The following is an 18,793-nucleotide window of genomic DNA, read 5'->3' on the forward strand; positions in this document are numbered from 1 at the left end:
TCTTTTTCAAATGTATATCCTTACTGATTTTCCCTGTACTTATTCAGTCAGTTATTGAGTGAGTGTATTGAAATGTCTATCATTGTGGATTCGTCTTTTTCCCTTTTAAGTTTTTTCTTTATGCATTTTAAATTCTGTCATTGAGTATATAAACATTTAAGATTCCTATATCCTACTGATGAATTGACTTCTTTGTCAGCTTTATCCACCAAAATATTCTTTTCTCTAAAATTTACTTTATCAGATATTGACATAGTCTCTCCAGTGTTAGCTTGATATATCTTCTAGCCTTTTAACTTGTGATCTATTTGTGGCTTTGTATATAAAGTGTGGTTCTTTTTGGCAGCATACAGCTGGATCTTACTTTTTAAAATTAAATCTGAAAATTGAATTTAAGTAAAATATTAAAAAATCAAATCTGGAAATCTGTGCCTATTAATGGGAATATTTAGACTGTTTATATAACTATTGATATAGTTAAGTTGATATTTATCACTTTGCTCTTTGTCTTCTATCTATTCCATTTCTTTTATATTTCTCTTCTCCTCTTTCATTGTTATTGTTGTTTTTTTTAATTTTTTTAAAAAATTTTATTTATTCATGATAGTCACACACAGAGAGAGAGAGAGAGAGAGAGAGAGAGAGAGAGAGAGGCAGAGACACAGGCAGAGGGAGAAGCAGGCTCCATGCACCGGGAGCCGGACGTGGGATTCGATCCCGGGTCTCCAGGACCGCGCCCTGGGCCAAAGGCAGGGGCTAAACCGCTGCGCCACCCAGGGATCCCTATTGTTGTTGTTTTTGATTGAATTGTTTTTCTCGAGAGAGAGAGAGAGAGAGAGAGAGAGAGCCAGAGTGGAGTGGGAAGGAGCAGAGGGGGAGAGAGAGAAAAACACAGGCCTGGATCTCATGACCCTGATCATGACCTAAGCTGAAATCAAGGGATGGATGTGTAACTGACTGAACCACTCAGGTGACCCTAATTTGAGTTATTTGTTTTCTTGTTATTGAGTTGAGTTCCTTATATATTTTGGACATTAACCCCTCATCAGATGTATGGTTTGCAAATATTGTCTCTCATTTCATAGGTTCTGTCTTTACCTTGTTGATTGTTTCCTTTGCTGTGCAGAAGCTTTTCTAGTTTGACGCAATTCCATTTGTCTAGTTTTGCTTTTGTTGCTTATGCTTTTGGGGTCATATCAAAAAAAATAATTGTCCACATCACTGTCAAGCAGCTTTTTTCCTTGTGTTTTCTTCTAATAGTTTTATGGTTTTAGGTCCTGTAGTCTTTAATCTATTTTGAGTTGATTTTTGTATATGGAGTCAGAGGATGGCTTAATTTCATTCTTCTGCATGTGGAAAACCAGTTTTCTCAGCATCATTTATTGAAGACATTGTCCTTGCTCTATTTTGTTTTTTTAATTTTAAAGATGTTGATCTACTATCTTTTTGTTTACATTATTTCCAACCAGAAATTTTCTGTCAGTCTTACCTTTGTTCCTATGGCTTTTTCTATGGTTGCTTTCTAGTTTTTTCTTCTTTTGTTTGTTTTTTTTACCTTTCAGGGTTTGAGCAATTTGATTATGATGGGTTTTGGTGTAGTTTTCCTTATATTTCTTGTTCTTAAGGTTTATTAACTTCTTGGATAGGTAGATTTGATTTTTATCAAACCTGGAGGTTGTCTTTGAGTTTTGTTGACTGTATCCTTTGCTGTGCAAAAGCTTCTTATCTTGATGAAGTCCCAATAGTTCATTTTTGCTTTTGTTTCTTTTGCCTTGGTGGATGTATCTTGCAAGAAGTTACTGTGGCCAAGCTCAAAAAGGGTGTGGCCTGTGTTCTCCTCTAGGATTTTGATGGAATCTTGTCTCACATTTAGATCTTTCATCCATTTTGAGTTTATCTTTGTGTATGGTGAAAGAGAGTGGTCTAGTTTCATTCTTCTGCATGTGGATGTCCAATTTTCCCAGCACCATTTATTGAAGAGACTGTCTTTCTTCCAATGGATAGTCTTTCCTCCTTTATCGAATATTAGTTGACCATAAAGTTCAGGGTCCACTTCTGGGTTCTCTATTCTGTTCCACTGATCTATGTGTCTGTTTTTGTGCCAGTACCACACTGTCTTGATGACCACAGCTTTGTAGTACAACCTGAAATCTGGCATTGTGATGCCCCCAGATATGGTTTTCTTTTTTAAATTTCCCCTGGCTATTTGGGGTCTTTTCTGATTCCACACAAATCTTAAAATAATTTGTTCTAACTCTCTGAAGAAAGTCCATGGTATTTTGATAGGGATTGCATTAAACGTGTATATTGCCCTGGGTAACATTGACATTTTCACAATATTAATTCTGCCAATCCATGAGCATGGAATATTTTTCCATCTCTTTGTGTCTTCCTCAATTTCTTTCAGAAGTGTTCTATAGTTTTGAGGGTATAGATCCTTTACATCTTTGGTGAGGTTTATTCCTAGGTATCTTATGCTTTTGGGTGCAATTGTAAATGGGATTGACTCCTTAATTTCTCTTTCTTCAGTCTCATTGTTAGTGTATAGAAAGACAACCTACAGAATGGGAGAAGATATTTGCAAATGACATATCAGATAAAGGGCTAGTTTCCAAGATCTATAAAGAACTTATTAAACTCAACACCAAAGAAACAAACAATCCAATCATGAAATGGGCAAAAGACATGAAGAGAAATCTCACAGAGGAAGACATAGACATGGCCAACATGCATATGAGAAAATGCTCTGCATCACTTGCCATCAGGGAAATACAAATCAAAACCACAATGAGATACCACCTCACACCGGTGAGAATGGGGCAAATTAACAAGGCAGGAAACAACAAATGTTGGAGGGGATGCAGAGAAAAGGGAACCCTCTTACACTGTTGGTGGGAATGTGAACTGGTGCAGCCACTCTGGAAAACTGTGTGGAGGTTCTTCAAAGAGTTAAAAATAGACCTGCCCTGCGACCCAGCAATTGCACTATTGGGGGTTACCCCAAAGATACAGATGCAGTGAAACGCCGGGACACCTGCACCCCGATGTTTCTAGCAGCAATGGCCACGATAGCCAAACTGTGGAAGGAGCCTCGGTGTCCAATGAAAGATGAATGGATAAAGAAGATGTGGTTTATGTATACAATGGAATATTACTCAGCTATTAGAAATGACAAATACCCACCATTTGCTTCAATGTGGATGGAACTGGAGGGTATTATGCTGAGTGAAGTAAGTCAGTCGGAGAAGGACAAACATTATATGTTCTCATTCATTTGGGGAATATAAATAATAGTGAAGGGGAATATAAGGGAAGGGAGAAGAAATGTGTGGGAAATATCAGAAAGGGAGACAGAACGTAAAGACTGCTAACTCTGGGAAACGAACTAGGGGTCGTAGAAGGGGAGGAGGGCGGGGGGTGGGAGTGAATGGGTGACGGGCACTGGGGGTTATTCTGTATGTTAGTAAATTGAACACCAATAAAAAATTTAAAAAAAATGGAAATAAAAAAAAAAAAAACCTGGAAAACTCTTGACCAGTATTTCCTTGGCATTATTTTGGCATTATTTTTCCTGCTTCCTTTCTGGGGACTCCCATTACCTGTATATTAGTTTGAAGTTGTACTGTAGTTTACTTTTAATTATTTTTAAAATCTTTTTCTAAGCACTTTATTTCAGTGACATTTTCTTCTTACTGCTATATCTGCTGAATTTCTTCCAGTCTAGTTTTTGTCCTTAGAAGTTTGATTTTCTTTTTTAGAATATCTTTTCTGTTACTATTTAACTTTTTGAATTTATGAAATATACTTATTCTTTTAAATGCTGATGTGTATTAATTTTAACATCTGTGTCAGTTTGGGGTTGGTTGATTTTTTTCCTCAATACTTTCTTGTTTCTTTGGATACTTTTTTTTTTTTTTTTTTGAAAAGTACTTGTTAGCATTTAATGAGCCTCCCTCTGCATGGCTTAAGCTACAGGACACAGCTCTTCCTCACCCCCTTAATCTCTTCAGCTCTTCTACTGAAGAATTTGGCCTTCATGATGACAGGCTGTTTTGGGAGCTGTTCTTTCCCCAAAGCTTTGTAGTGGCCTGACTGTACCACATCAATGATAGGAACAGCTCCAGTCTTGTTTTTGGCAGCATTTACCTGTGCCTGCCCACTGACCAAGGTCCACAGTTTATCCAGGTTGACAGTTGGGCACAAGCTCTGGCTCCTTTTTGAGTGGTAATGCCTCATACCAACTTTTCCAGAATAACGTGGGTGATATTTGTTGAAGTTGATCCTGTGATGATGCATGCCACTAGCATCACCCAGGCCTCCTGGGTGCTCCCAGCGCTTGTTGATGTGGCCTTGGCTGTGGCTCATGTGGCCCTGGAGTTTTCAGGTCTTCTTCAGTCTGGATGGCATGTTGGCAGCCCAGATGAAAGAGTATGTCCAATATGTTTTGATAGAATATAAGACATTATAAATTTTACATTGCTGGTTTCTGACTATATTTTTATTCCTATAAATTTCTTGGGCTTTGTTCTGGGATTCTGTTTCAGTTTCTTAGGAACTGTTTGATCCTTTTAAGTCTTACTTTTAATATTTTTTTAGGTGGGACCAGAACACTGTTTAATCTAGGGCTAATTATTTCCTACTACTGAGGTAAGAACTTTCAGGGTACTCTATTTAATTTCTGTAAATTATGAAGTTTTCCAATCTGGCTGGTGGGAACAATCAGTTTTCCTGTCCTTATGTGAGCTCCAGGTGCTATGCTTTATTGCTTTTGTTTTTTAATCTTTAAACCTGTTTATTTATTTACTTGGGATTTTTCGTTTATACAACATTCACACAAATACATTCTCCTAAAGAATCAAGTAACACAAAGAGGATGGAGGGGGAGAGGAGCTCCTATTATGGCTACTCATGGTATCATTTTCTCCTCTCAAAGGTAGTTGCTGTCAATATTTTGTTGTAACTCTTTCTAGTTACCTTTCTATGCATCTTCATATGCATATATGTCCCACACACTGCTGTCACACTTATTTTCTGCCTACCATAACATCTTGATGATCTTTTCATGTTAGTGCTGAAGATTTTCAACACTGAATGCCCTGTATTTTACTTTTGAATAATCTCCCTCTGTCGTCGTCTTCTGGTCTGTTGAGACATTCCTATGTTCTCAGACTTGTGTTTTCTCCCTCAATGCGATCGTGGGCTTATGGGATGCCAGCACCTGGCATGAACCTGTAGGTAGACCCTTCCTTTTCCTGGTGATGGTTGATGCACCTAAGTCCCCACAGAACTGTGTGCTCCATAGCGTGGACTCTCATCTGCCATGGTGTTCCCAGGGCAGGGTTGGCTGATGAAAGTTATGAAATGGTGAAGATGAATGACTACCATTTATCCATACCCCTTTCATCCTCACTCAAAGGGACCTATCCTGGAGAAGCAAGACATCAGACCCAGGTACTGTTCTTTCTTTTTAAGTCTTTCGTAGAGTTCTTCTCTGACCCCTGCTAGTTTCCTGACATGTATGCACTGGTCAGTACTTTGAAAATGAGGGGGACCCTCTGCAGATGCCCAGTTCTCTTTCCCTGCAGCTCTTTGTTCTCCCTGTATCCTGCTAACTGTAGCCACCTTGGTCTTTCCAAACCCTTAGGTGCATACCTTCATCATAGGGAGTCTGTGGACTGCATCTGAGTTTTCCTTTCCTGTGCCATGATCTGGAAACTATTTCATGGCAATAGGCTGGAGCTATTTTGGTCTCTCCTCATTCTTTTTCTGTCTGACGTCTCCTCTTAGGTTCTGTTCTGATAATTATTCACTATCATCTTAACTTTCCTATGCCATCAAACATTTTAAAAAACATTTTATCCAGTTTTTCCTAGTTTTCTTTTGTAAGAGGTTTGACAGTAATTGTTGTTTGCAATTGTTGGAATAAAAGCCCCAAACATTTTAATTTCAACCAAGTATTTTTCAGAGGAGTAAGCAGTTGGGGTCCTCAGGTAGAGTCTAAGTGGGGTTCGGAACTGATTATCTGGCATGTCTGGCAGTTCTGGTGAAAAAGCCTACTGGAAGTCTCTTTTCTGATGAGGACTGAGGAAATGCTTGAGAGGGGCTTGTCCTGGGGGCAGGAAAGGCTAGACAGGATGAGCTTGACTTAACTAAATCTTGGTTATCAGCGAGGAGGAGGAGTGAGAATGATGTCAATCATTCATGTTTCTTTTCTGCCCAGGTCCCATTGGGTTTATGAAGAGTTGTATATATAGAGTTTACTATATGTTAAAATAGAAAGACACTTTTACTCAAAGTTCTGAATAATAAAAAAAAAGGAGGCAAAGGCCCTTCATCAGCAGGTAGGAGCTGTGATTTCCAGTGAAATTTGAGTTATTACTGTTAATATGACTCTTTAAGCATACCCAGCTGGTGAAGCTTGGAGAAATGGGGTTAAGAGAAGCCAAGTTAGCCTGAGTGCAGCTGAAACTTTACAGAGCTTCATTAGAAGGAATAGACGGAGTCCTTGGCACAGACCCATTGTCCATTAGAAACTAGCCCGAGGCCAGAAACTCATTTTACCTTGACCCCAGAATATCCATCAGATGGTGAGGTTCTTGCCTGGGACTGATATTTTTCTGGGCTGGTATTCAGAGAGATTGACTTAAGAGTCCTTACATTTGTGTAATGAGTCACACATAAGGCCAGGTTTGCTGAAGCTTAATGTGTTAGAACTGCCTGGGGGCAATTTGTTGGGAACCTGTAGGCACTGAGAAGATATAAAAAGATTAATACAATGTGTAAAATGAAAGACAAATAGTGGAGGTGGGGAGTGAGGAAGCTATTTGCAGTGAACATAGCTCTAGTTCGTAAGATGAAATCTATATTTCACTCAGTAGAAGGTACAAATCTGTATCGCATTAACTCTGCAATTTTAACCAAAACAAAGACAGGATGGCAAATATTTAAACAGTGATTAAAACATTGCCCAGGCAATAGGAAATGCCTCCTCTTGCCAACTGTTTGCTTGGAAAGAATAAAGTAAATGAGGGGCATGCAAACCATTTTCCTGGTTGCTCTTGGGGACACTTCTCTGGCGTAGGGGCAGCTCCCTCAAACATTAACTGAAGTCCTGTGGGCCCCACTGGAAAGAGCCTAATGAAAAAGAACTCTGAAAACTGTCGATTGCTAAAAAGGGATGTCATATATAGTTTTCTTTTAACATATTTTGCGTGTATAAATGACAGGGTGCAATCAGAGCGGATTCCCCTACCATAAGTTTGAATATTTAATTAAAAACAAACCCATATTTGATTGGGTAGCATAACTCTGCCCCCATCCCCTAATTTGGCTCTTTGCCTGCCATTAGTCTGATTGCACGGGTGGCAGTCTGATACTCTATGGCCCTTGAGGGCAAATTGAAGAAAACGTTGCCATTACTAATTATAGTGGCGCTGTGATTGAAAGGAACCCCCGTCCTGTGAAGGACCTAAACTGATATGAGAGCACAGAAGCACCTGAGTATGCCTCCTAAGTCTAGATTCTGTTAAAGTTCAACATTTCCATCAGGTCATAAGTGGCAGTGACAAATTCTCATTCCAGTGCTCAGCCAGGGTGGCCACCGTTTTGACCAAACCCCACCCAGTGTTTTCTCCAGTCATGTTGAAAGTGAAGGTGTTTGGTGTGTTGGCACAACGTAGCCCCGGTGCTCTGGTGCCCTTTGTAGACAGGCAGATGAGTGAGCCGGTAACTTGAATCACATCAGTAAATAGCATTCACGGTCACATTCTCGGAATTGGGCTAAATACTGAAATACTGGAGGTGAGTGGCCAAGAGAAAAGAGTGTTATGAATTGAATTGGGTTCCCTCAAAAGGAGATGTTTTGCGATCCTAACCCCCAGTACCTCAGAATGTGATCTTATTAAGAATAAGGTCATGGCAATTAGTTAAGGTTGGGATAGCGTGGGCTCCCAGTCCACTATGACTGGTGTCTGTATGAGAAGATGGCCACGTGAAGATAGAGACCCAAGGCGAATGGCCACTAAGGATGAAGGCGGAGATTGGAGTTGGGCAGTTGAAAACCAGGGACTGCCAAAGATGGCCAGCAAACCACTGGAGGCTGGGAGAGAAACAAGGAGGGACTCTCACCTACAGCTTTTAATGGAATTAGCCCTGCTGACGCCTTGATTTCAGACTTCTAGCATCCTGAACTGTGAGACAATAAATTTCTGTTGTTTTATACCACTGGTTTGTGCTCCTTTGTTCTGACAGCCCTAGAAATGAATGTGTCAAGAACGCATCTTGTCCTTAGGACGCATGGAATCTAGGATGGATATGTTGCGTATGCAGTGTGCAGCGAGGATGAGGTGCGGAATGCAGGGGAGGGACAGTGGAGATGAAGCTATTAGAGTTGCTGAGTTTTAGGCTGGTTTCAGAGTGTCCTGGTGAAAGTCCTCAAGGACTTTTGAATGGACCTTTTCCCTCGGTGAAGTCTGGACCCCGAGAGAAGGCTGTCCGCAGAATGGCCGAAGTAGCCAGAACTTTCTCCTCCCACAACAGACTCCAATGACCTGCACTAGCCCTAGCCTAACAGGCACCCTCTTTATTACTGGAGAGCCAGCTTAATGACGTAGACGAGAGGAGTTTGGAAAGTGGAATGTTAAAGCCCAGAGTCCAGTGGCTGGTTGTTCCGCATTCACTGTAACCATCCTAAGCCCAGTAGCTGTGCTAACAGCCAGGTGACTAGAGCCCTGAGAAAACAACCCTTTAGGGTGCTAGGATGGAGGTGCCACGTCCCTGGATTTGCCGGTCTGGGCCAAATGTGGGTCCGGTGCCAGGTTAGCAGGCTGCTGCCACTGCCCCAGCACCACGGCAGGGCTCTGGGGGCCGTGGCCTGGGTGTCGCCCACCCTGGAGGCCCACCTCCTGGGGAGTGAGCACCTCGCAGGGTGCTCACTGCGCCCAGCCTCGTGGGGTTCCGAGCTCCTGGGGATCACACCCCAGCAGCACGTCGTAACAGGCCTCCACCATCCATCCCTGCCACATGCTCTCTTAATTTGACTCGTAGCTGCACAGAACTACGCGCTTACAGGATGCGTCCTTATATGTCCTGCCCCTGTGACTTTAGTTCACTACCACCCAAACATAAAATGCCTTTACTTCCTTTTCTGTTGGGAAAACTAGCTAATCTTCAAACTTTTTAAGAAACACTTCCCATGAAAGCCTTCCTTGACCACGGGGGCTCCAGATAGATTTTTTTTTTTTTTGACTGTGACGTTCACTTCAGGTGTACAGCATGGTGATTCCATAAGCTTCTACAGTGTAGCTGCCATCTGTCTTGATACACATCTAATATCACGGACTATGTTCCTCATGCAGGGTCTTTTATTCTCGTGACTCCTTCATCCCATAACTGGGAGCCTGTATCTCCCACTTCCCTTCACCCATTTTTGCCCATCCTCCTGCCTCCCCCCACCCCCGGCAACCATGAGTTTGTCCCTCGCATTTATAGGTCTGATTCTCCTTTCTGTTTGTTTTATTTTATCTTGTTTTTATATTCCATTCCTAAGTGAAATCATGGTATTTATCTTTCTCTGTCTCACTTATTTCACTTAGCACGATACCACCTAGTTTCATCCATGTGGTTGCAAATGGCACAATCTCATCCTTTTTTTATGGCTGTGTAATAATATTCTAGTGCACGTACGTGTGTGTGTATGTACATGCACGTATCTATATTTATATCAGATCTTCCTTGTTCATATGTCATATTTATATCAGGATGTCCAGTAGTAAGCACAGTGCCTATAGCAGGTGTTTAGTAACTCTTTAAATGCACTTATTTCCTCAACAAATATTTATTGAGGCCTTTAATGTGCCAGATGTTCTGGGCCTTGCAGATAAAGCCGTAAACAAGACAGATAAGGACCTTGCCTATATGGAGCTCACATTCTGGTAGAGAAGATGGATAAACAAGTAAACAGGTAGATATGGTATATACTTGTAGGTAATAACACATGCTATAAAGAAAAACAAAGAAATGTAAAAAGTAAGATAGTTGATGGGGATTCTCTTAAATTCATAAGTCAATGGGTAGTCTAACAAAACTTGCCAGGAAAGGCAGAGACTTGTGTCTAATTAGCCTTAATTACTGATAACCTTAATAGCCTTGATTACCGTAACCTAAGGTTACAATCAGGATGAAAGAAGAGAACATATGAGACCAACTGGGCTGGATTTACCTACACCATGTTACTGGAGTTTAATAACACCCTTGAGATGGGTGCTGCTACAGGTGTGTTAACCTACATTTCAAGGGTGTTAAATAATGTGTCCACGGTGTAGTGTCTGAGTGTATGGGCCAAGATTCAAATTCAGGTCGTGCTGGGTCTTCTGATTAACACCAGTTCTACAGTTGGGTTCAATAAGCACATACAATAAAGTGTTGACTTTGTGCTGAGCCCTGTTCTAAGTGCTTGGCATATACCAGTGAGTAGAATAGACAACAATTTCTGCCTTTATGGAAAATAAGCATTGGTGAGGATGCTGCGAGATTAGAACTCTTGTGCAGTATTGGTAGGTAGGAATGTAAAATGGTGTGGCCACTGTGAAACACGGTATGACAGTTTTTCATTGAAATTAAAGTACAGTTACTAGATGATCCAGAAATTCTACTTCTGGATATTTAAGAACTGAGAGCAGAGTCTTGGAGAGACACTTGTACACCCATATTCATTGCAGCATTACTCACAATGGCTAAAAGATGGAAGCAACCCAAATGTCCGTCAATAGACGAACATAGAAACAAAATATAGTACATACAACGGAATATTTTTCAGCCTTATAAAGGAAGGAAATTCTGACACAAGGATGAATCTTGAGGACTTTATGCTAACTGAAAGAAGTCACTCACAAAAAAGACAAATACTGTATGATTCCACTTGTCTGAGATGTGTAGGGCAGTCAAATCCATAGAGATAGAAAGTAGAATGGCGAGTGTCAGGGGCTGGAGGAAGGGAGAGTGGGGGGTTGTGGATATCAAGTTTCAGTTGGGGAGATGACAAGAGTCCCATGGATGGATGGGGGTGATGATTGCCTAACAATGTGAATGTACTTAATATACTGCACTGTACACTTAAAAATGGTTAAAATGGTAAATTTTATGTTGTGTTCTGCATTTTACCACAATTAAAAAAAAAAAATCCCTGCCCTTGCAGGGATCGTACTATAGTTGGTGGAGATGGACAATGAACAATAAACAGATTAAAATGTCTATTATAAACTTTTGTCAGAAGGAGATGAGCTATGTAGAGGAAAACAGAGAAAGTCAAAGAGCAGATTGAGAGGGCTGGGGGCAGGGAGAGACTATTTTCAGTTTTTTAAAAAGGTGGTTTGTCCTATGGTCGTCTTCAGCTGATGTTAGGACATTGTCCGAGAATGTGTCAGCCCTGAAACTGTGATACCTCCCTTGACATCCTAGAAATTTCTGGCTTGTTGGAGTCCTACGTGGAATTGAGTGGGAATTTCAAGTTTTTCCGGAATAACTCTCAGACACCATTGTGAGGCCAGTGGATTTTCACATGGAAACACCCAGAAGGGCTTGTTTTCAAATATGTGAGGGACATATTCAGGAGGGGCGTGTACCTTAGGAAATAAAAAACAGTAAGTGGAAGAGGTAGGAACAGAGGCAAAGAACTTGGCAAAGTGGGTGGTTTTAGGCAAGGCAACAGACTTTAAAGTTGGTAGGCTAGGGGTGTCGGGGGAGCTCGGTTGGTTAAGAGTCGACTCTGGGTTGTAGCTCAGGTCATGGTCTGAAAATGAGCCCCAGCATCAGATGGACGGCTCCTCAGAGTGTGGTCTTCAGACTGGCATCTGTCTGGGGACCACTCATTGGCTGGTGGCATTATAGGTACAGAACATGAGAGGGGGCATTTAGAAACTTTATTTTATTTTTATTTTATTTTATTTTATTTTATTTTATTTTATTTTAGCATTTAGAAACTTTTAAAGTGAGGTGGCTGGTGGCTCAGTTGGTTAGGTGTCTGCCTTCAGCTCGGGTTATGATCTCGGGGGCCTGAGATGGAGCCTCACATTGGGCTCCACGCTCGGCAGGGAGTCTGTTTGTCTTTCCCTCTGCTCATGCTCTCTGTCTCTCTCTCTCAAATCAATCAATCAATCAATCTTTTTTTTTTTTAAGCTGGTAGGTTAGATGTTGGTAGGCACAGGATTTTTATGGCTGACTCTCTTTTACCGCATCCAATGACTCCTTCTTCAAGTGTGGTGAGGGCCACTTCTGCATGTGCCCCTGGGCTGGGTGCTGGGGCTCAGGATAGACAGTAGCTCTCTTCAGGGAAGTCCATACTCTACAAGAAGACCAAAACACATGCCCTTTGCAAAAACTTGAATAACAATGGTACATAGTTTATGATAAAATACCCAGATGAGTGATGGAGAAAATAAATGCTATAGGTGAGAACGACAGTCAAAATATTTAACAGCTGGCATTAGGGATTAGAATGGATGCAATTCGATCAGAACATGCTCCGGGAGTGAACGGTCTGTGCATCACGACCACGAATATCGGTTCTGGTTCTGGGAGCTTCGAGGAGTGAAGGGCCCTGGGGACTGGGGCCACTGCAGGACCCTTCAGGGAGGAGATGGAGCTTAGAATGAGCCTGGAGGGTGGAAAGGGAGAGAGTAGCAGGAGTAATTAAGTTTGTTTCATGATGTAAGTGAGATTCTTGGAAGATTATTCTGACAGCTGGGGTGGGATGCAGGGGAGCAGCAGGAAGGAAGGAGGAAAACCGGTGAGGCTGTCCTAGGAACTGAGGTGTGAGATGGGGAGTGCAGGACAGGATATTGGGAGGAAAGGGAGCGCCGAGGGCAGAGGCTGAGTGACTCCATCCCATACGACCAAGGGCCAGAGCGTTTCTTTCTTAACATGAATTGTTGAGATGTGACTGGGAAATGTAACAAACGCATAAAAAGGTGTGAACTTAAGTTGCTGATGATGCTCCCAATCCCTTCCCTGAACTTCCCCTCTTATGACCCAACAAGGGAGTTGGAAAATAATATTTGTGGAGATGGCTTGCAGAATAGAGCTGGGGCGCCCAGCGGGGTGACCTTGCCGTCAGGGATCACCCCAGGGCCTGCGGTATTTGAGGGCACACAGGTGGCATCTCAAAGTCCGCCTTGGTTTACATCTGGAAGAACATTATAAATTCTTTGAAGCCCCCAAGTTCTGGAAATGCTATCCTGGGAGGTCTCACCTTAGGACTGCGTCTGGGGATCCAGGACCATGGGAGGTTCCCCGACCTGCTGTTCCAGCAAAGCCCAAACTAATCTTGTTAGCAGTGGCCTTTGGGCCCGCAGCTCTCCAGCTCTCCACTGAGGCAAGCCGTGTAAGAATTCAGGGGGCTCCAAGGGCGTAGGTTTCCCTCCTGCAGTTTTAAAGTTTTAATTTGAGGGCTAATGGAAAACCCTCCAGGCAAGGAGTGATGTCTGCACAGACACCTTTGGAAAGAGGAAGAGGAAGATATCGGACTAGATGGGTTTCAGTTTGCAGAAGACGACTTAAAGAGGATGAGGGATAAGAGGAAGTAGCAGGTGGACAACCCGGCAAGCCAGTAGGATCTCAGGAGCTTTAGCTACGATGACTTCACGAAGCCACTGCATGCGTGACGTCAATCAGAAATACATGTGGGTTACTGTGCTTCCGGAGTCTAGGGTTGAACCTAAAAGCCATCACATTTTATTAGGATGTATGGTAGAGTCGGGTAAGTCACGTGGGGTCGGCAGCTCTCAGGGGATGGACCACTGGGCAGAAAAGACGGGAGTGGGAGGGTGAAGGGGGCTGTGAGCTACAGAGAGTGACTGAAGCAGGCCAGAGGGGGAGCGCCTGGGTGGCTCAGATGGTCCAGCACCTGCCTTCGGCTCAGGTCATGATCTCCAGGTCCTGGGATGGATCCCCACATTGGGCTCCCTGCTCAGTAGGAGGTCTGCCTCTCCCTCTCCCTCTCTCTCTCCCCCTGCTTGTGCTCTCTGTCATTCTCTCAAATAAATGAATAAAAAAATCTTAACAAAAAAAAAAAAAAAGAAAAGAAAAAAGAAAGAGGCCCACCCAATGCAGGCAGGAGGGGAGGTTTCCGAGAGTGAGGATGGCGTTGAATGATCAGGTGGCGTGAGGCCCTGGGGAGAAGCGCAGACGGATGCGAGCCCTGATGGACGGAGAGGTGGGGGCCCCAGAGACGAAGCAGGTGCCACAGAGTAGTTACTGGGTATAAAAGAGGAATAATGAATAAATAAATAAAACCTTAAAAAAAAAAAAAAGGGGATCCCTGGGTGGCTCAGCGGTTTGGCGCCTGCCTTTGGCTCAGGCCATGATCCTGGAGACCGGGGATCGAGTCCCACACTGGGCTCCCTGCATGGAGCCTGCTTCTCCCTCTGCCTCTCTCTCTCTTTCATGAATAAATAAATAAAATCTTTAAAAAAGAAAAAAAAAAAAAAGAATAAGACAGTCGGGCGCCGAGAAATAGGCGAGCCCACGAACGATTTGCACAGAATATTTTTAGTTGGAGTAATTTATACAAACTCAGAATGAAGAGGAGTCATAACCACGAACACCCGCTGGACACTTTGGTGCCAGACACAGTGCTGAGTGCTTTGTGCGCGTCGCTCCCGCCCTGCTCCAGAGGAAGAACCAGGCTGCCCGGCAGAGCAAGGGACTCGCTGTCGCGGGGGGTGGCAGAGCCAGTTGCATGACACGCTCCCCACGCATTCCAGGATTGTTAATTGTTGATGAGCCGTGACTTTAGGCTGCTGGTGCTCCTTGCCTTCCCTTCCCGGAGAAATAAATCTGGGGGCTAGGAGCTGGATTTTTAAAATTCGTACTAAAAGGTTCTGATAAAGAAGAGCAATCAACATGGACTAGACCTACCAGACATGAAAGCTATGAAGCTATGATAATAATCTGGATGCTGGGATGCTGGTTCTACGGATGAAGAAGTGAGTGACACAGAATAGGGGGGGACATATGGAAATGTATGGCACTTCTATGACAGGACCATGGTGTGGGATAAGGTTATGGTATGCACATGACGTCCGATGGAAACACCGTTTATTCTGTAAAAGGCAATGAGAGAACTGGGTAGGTATTTGTAAACACACGCACACAACATACAGACTACTTTGTGCATCAGGCGCATCCAAGACTTAAATGACAACATTTACAATAATTTACCACAGGAAGGGGTTTCTAAGCATGAAACATTCCTCTGAAGCTGTTAAAGGAAAGGTTAATAAAATGAACAACATAAAAATATATATTTTTTAAGATTTTATTTATTTATTCATGAGTGACAGAGAGAGGCAGAGACACAGGTAGAGGGAGAAGCAGGCTCCATGCAGGGAGCCCGACGTGGGACTCGATCCTGGGATTTCAGGATCACGCCCTGGGCCAAAGGCAGACGCTCAACTGCTGAGCCACCCAGGCGTCCCCATAAAAACATTTTTAATCATTAAAACACCATAAAAAAGTCAAAAGACAAACAACAAACCGGCAAACGTATTTGCAACGCACGACCTAGACAAAATGTTTTTATTTCGTTCTTATATGATGGCACAAGATATTTATGTGTTTAGAGTCAAAGGAGTTTTTAAAATGAAACTTTTAGTTTTTTAAAAAAAGGTTTTATTTATTTGAGAGAGAGCGAGAGAGAGCACGCACAGGAAAGCACAGAAGAGCCTGGGGAGAGGCGGGGAGGGGCAGGGTGAGGGAGGAGGACAAGCAGACTCCACGCTGAGCAAAGAGCCCGACAAGGGGCTTGATCTCATGACCCTGAGACCATGATCTGAACTAAAAGCAAGAGTCAGACGCTTAATTGAGCCACCTGGGCACCCCAAAATTAACCTTTTATTTTAAGATAATTGTCTGCTATCATCACAACCTTGTTCCAAGCATATTGTTCCAAAGAGTAAGATTTCATTCCTTTCATGGCTAAATAATATTCGTATGCACATGAATATTCATATTCATATACATATTCACGAATATATGAATATTCATATATGTGAATATTATTTTTATTATTTACATATATGTATATATTGCATCTTCTTAATCAGTTCGTCAAATTAATAGACACATTACTTGCACAATTTGGCTGTTGTAAGTAATGCTGCAATAAAGGGGTGCATGTGAACCTTTGAATTAGTGTTTTGTGTCTCTTTGGGTAAATGCCCTGTAGTGTGATCACTGGATCATAGGGTTGTACTATTTTTGAGTTTTCGAGGACCCTCCCCACCTCCTTCCACAGCGGCTGCACCAGTCTGCATCCCCACCAACAGTGCACGAGGTGTCCTATTTCTCTGTGTCCTGGCCGGCATTTACTGTTTCTTGTGTTTTGGCTGCTATAGCCGTTCTGACAGGTGTCCGGTGGTACCTTATTGTGGGTTTGATTAGCGTTTCCTTGACAATGAGTGCTGTTGAGCATCTTTTCGTCTGTCTGTTAGTCATTTATATATCCTCTTTGGAGAAATGTCTTTCCGTGTCTTCTATTTATTTTTAAATTGGATTATTTGTGTTTTTTTTCAGTGTTGGGTTGTATAAGTTCTTTATATATTTTGGAACCTAACCCTTTATCAGATACATCGTTTGCAAATTTCTTCTCCCACTCAAGGGCGTCTTTTAGTTTTATTGTTTTTTTTTTTTTCTCTCTATGCTGTGCAGAAGCCTTTATTTTGATATACTCCCCTCCCCCAATTTTTTTTTTTTTTATGCTTTTGTTTCCCTTGACTCAGGAGATATATCTAGAAAGATGTTATGGCCGATGTTAGAGAAATTATTGCTTGTGCTCTCTTCTAAGATTTTTATGGTTTCAGTTTAGGTCCTTAATCCATTCTGAGTTTGTTTTTGTGTATGGTATAAGAGAGTGGTCCAGGGGTGCCCAGACGGTGCAACTGTGGTTAGGAGTCCAACTCTTGGTTTCAGTCCAGGTTGTGACCTCAGGGTCATGGAATCGAGCCTCATATTGGGTTCCCTGCTCAGCATGGAGTCTGCTTGGGATTCTCTTTCCCTCTCACTCTGCCCCTCCCACTTGTGCTCTCTCTAAAATAAATACATAAATACTAAAAAAAAAAAAAAAGCGGCCTAGTTTCATTCTTCCATGTAGCTGTCCAGTTTTTCCAAAGCCATGCTTGCATCCTGAGACTCAATTGCACTTGATCATAATGAATGATGTTTTAAAAATATATTGTTGGATTCAGTTTGCTAATATTTTCTTGAGGATTTTTGCATCTATGTTAATCAGGGATATTGGCCTCTAGTTCTCTTTTTTGTTATGTCTTTTTCTGGTATTGAAATCAGGGTAATGCTGGCCTCATAGAATAAAATTGGAAGTTTTCCTTCCTCTTCTATTTTTTGGATTCATTTAAGAAGAATAGGTATTAACTTTTCTTTAAATGTTTTGTAGAATTCACCCTGTGAAGTTGTCATGTCCTGGATTTTTGTTTGTTGGGAGTTTTTTGATTAATTTCAATTTCATTGGTGGTAATTGGTCTGCTCAAATGTTCGATTTCTTCCTGTCTCAGGTTTGGTAGGCTATGTGTTTTTAGGAATATATCCATTTCTTTTAGGTTGTCCAGTTTGTTGGCATGTCATTTTTCCTAATATTCTCACACAATTCTTATTTTGGTGGTGTTGGTTGTTATTTCTTCTCTTTAATTTCTGATTTTGCTTATTTGAGCCCCCTACCTCCCCGAGGAGCCTGGCTAGAGGCTTACCAATTTTGTTGATCTTTTTACTAAACTAGCTCCTGGTTTCATTGATCTGTTCTATTGATCTTTTGAGTTTCTATATCTCTTATTTCTACTCTAGTCTTTATTATTCCATCCTTCTGTTGGTTTGGGGCTTTGTTTATTCTTTTTCTAGTTTCTTTAGGTGTAAGGCTAAGTTGTTTGACATTTTTTCCTTGCTGTTTGAGGTAGCCATGTGTTTTCATTTTCGTTTATCTCCATGTGTTTTTTTATTTTCTCTGATTTCTTGGTTGACCCATCCGGTGTTTAGTAGCATGTTATTTAACCTTGGTGTATTCGTGCTCTTTCCAGATTTTTTTCAAATGGTTGATTTCTAGTTTCACAGTGTTGTGGTCAGAAAAGGTGCATGGCATAACGACAATCTTTTTGAAATTATTGAGTCTTGTTTTGTGGCCTAATATGCGATGTATTCTGGAGAATGGTCTGTGTGCACTTGAAAAGAATATGTATTTTGCTGTTTTAGGGTGGAATATTCTGAATATATCTGCTACATCAATCTGGTCCACTGTTTTCTTGTTGATTTTCTGTTTAGATGATCTGTTCATTGATGCAAGTGGGTATTAAAGTCCCCTACAATTGTGTTATCATTGATACATACCCTCTGGAAGTTCCTTTATATTTGTTATATAAGTGGTTTTATGTATTTGGGTGCACCCATGTTGGATGCATAAATATTTACAGTTATTATATGTTCTTGTTGGATTTTCCCCTTTATTGTTATATAGTGTTCTTGTTTGTCTCTTGTTAGTCTTTGTTTTAGAGTCATTTTTGTCTGATCTAAGTATTGCTACCCTGGCTTTCTTTGACCTCCATTTGCATGCATTTCTCCATCCCCTCACTTTCAATCTGCATGTGTCTTTAGGTCTAAAGTGAATCTCCTGTAAGCAACATATAAATGGGTCTTCTTTTTTTATCCATTCCATCACACTATGTTGGGTCTTTTTTTTTATCCATTCCATCACACTATTTTTTTTTTTTTTACTTTTGTAATATTCATTTTCATT

The 18,793-nt window shown here is 41.7% G+C and overlaps 1 long non-coding RNA gene and 1 pseudogene across 1 annotated transcript in view; one reads left to right on the forward strand and one right to left on the reverse strand.

Moving 5' to 3' along the window:
- Positions 1-18,793, forward strand: part of LOC144288112 (uncharacterized) — a 167,760-nt gene that overhangs the window by 100,253 nt on the left and 48,714 nt on the right. The window lies entirely within an intron of this gene.
- Positions 3,970-4,407, reverse strand: LOC144287588 (large ribosomal subunit protein uL15 pseudogene; annotated as a pseudogene).

The sequence above is a fragment of the Canis aureus genome, chromosome 17 (genome assembly GCF_053574225.1).
Source record: "Canis aureus isolate CA01 chromosome 17, VMU_Caureus_v.1.0, whole genome shotgun sequence".
In the NCBI taxonomy this organism is placed as follows: Eukaryota; Metazoa; Chordata; class Mammalia; order Carnivora; family Canidae; genus Canis; species Canis aureus.